Genomic DNA, 1567 nt, shown 5'->3' with positions numbered 1-1567 from the left:
ATGAGGTTTTTCATTCTCTTTTGCATCACCTTAGCTTGCAGTTTTCTTAGAAATGTTATTTCACAGCCTAATCCTCTCTCATATGAAGCCATTTTCAACTTTGGTGACTCTATAAGTGACACTGGAAATGCTGCTACTTACAACCCAGCCATGCCTAACAATAGCCCTTATGGATCAACATACTTTAAACATCCCTCTGGGCGTATGTCAAATGGACGACTCATCATAGATTTTATAGGTACTTTTTACCCTTTTCTTGATAATATCTTAGAGAATCTTTTTTTTCCATGACAGGGAGTCAAAACAACATATCTAAAGAATCACCGGCTTTTGTTGAATAAATCACTAACTCACATCCATTTTAATTGTAGCTGAAGCATATGGGTTACCTATGTTGCCAGCCTACCTAAATCTCACCAAAGGACAAGACATTATTAGGCAAGGAGTAAATTTTGCATATGCTGGTGCAACTGCACTTTGTAAGGATCATTTCATACAAAAGGAAATCAATACACCAGAGGCAGCTGCTTATTCATTAAATGTTCAGCTTGATTGGTTTAAGAAGATCAAACCTTCCCTTTGTCAAAACAAAGAAGGTTTTGTTAAAATTCATTTCATAAAGTTTCTATCAAATAATTGAAAAATTTTCATTCTATCTAACAACTTTTATTCCTTTCAATAACAGAGTGCAAAGATTTATTCAAGAAATCATTGTTTCTGGTCGGAGAGATTGGTGGGAATGATATTAATGCACTTCTACCATATAAAAATATTACAAAACTTCAAGAATTGGTTCCACTAATTATTGAAGCAATAACGAATACCACCATTGTATGTTCTTTATTTCAAATTTAATCAGTGAAATGTCTACTTCAATATGGATAGTTTATTTAGACTTTGATTTGAAACATGATTGATTAGAAATTGAATTTTGCTTTTATTTATTTCTATTTGTTAGAAAATAATAGAAGAAGGAGCAGTAGAGGTAGCAGTGCCAGGAAACTTCCCAATTGGGTGCAATTCTGCTGTTTTGACAATAATGGATAGAGATAACATAAAGGACTGATCAATTCGGGTGCTTCACTGCTTACAATACTTTCATTCAGTATTATAATGGACAACTCAAACAAGCCATAGAGACTTTAAGACAAAAGAACCCACAGGTTAACATAATATATTTTGACTATTATGGTGCTGCCAAACGTTTATTCCAGGCTCCGCAACAATATGGTAGGTCGTGTTTTTATTTTCTTTCATTATATGAGCAATAACTACAATTTTACTACAACTTATTTGTATCGTGAGCATCAAATTATGTAATGTAGGTTTTTCTTCTGATAAGAAAGAGATTTTAAGAGCATGTTGTGGAAAAGGTGAACAATACAATGTTGATATAAATATATTTTGTGGAAGTATTGCCTCCACCGTTTGTTCAGATCCTTCAAAACACATAAATTGGGATGGAGCGCACTTTACTGAAGCAGCATATAGGCAAATTGCAAAGGGACTTGTTGAGGGCCCTTTCGCAAATCCTTCTCTTAAATCCCCTATTTCAAAGATAGCGTGA

The 1567-nt window shown here is 33.8% G+C and overlaps 1 pseudogene; it reads left to right on the top strand.

Annotated features, from left to right (window-relative positions):
• LOC113868747 lies at positions 1-1567 on the top strand (annotated as a pseudogene).

The sequence above is a fragment of the Abrus precatorius genome, unplaced genomic scaffold (assembly GCF_003935025.1).
Source record: "Abrus precatorius isolate BTA unplaced genomic scaffold, Abrus_2018 Scaffold6, whole genome shotgun sequence".
Classification (NCBI taxonomy): domain Eukaryota; kingdom Viridiplantae; phylum Streptophyta; class Magnoliopsida; order Fabales; family Fabaceae; genus Abrus; species Abrus precatorius.
The sequence above is the reverse complement of the archived record's forward strand: the minus strand, read 5'-3'. Positions and strand labels throughout refer to the sequence as shown.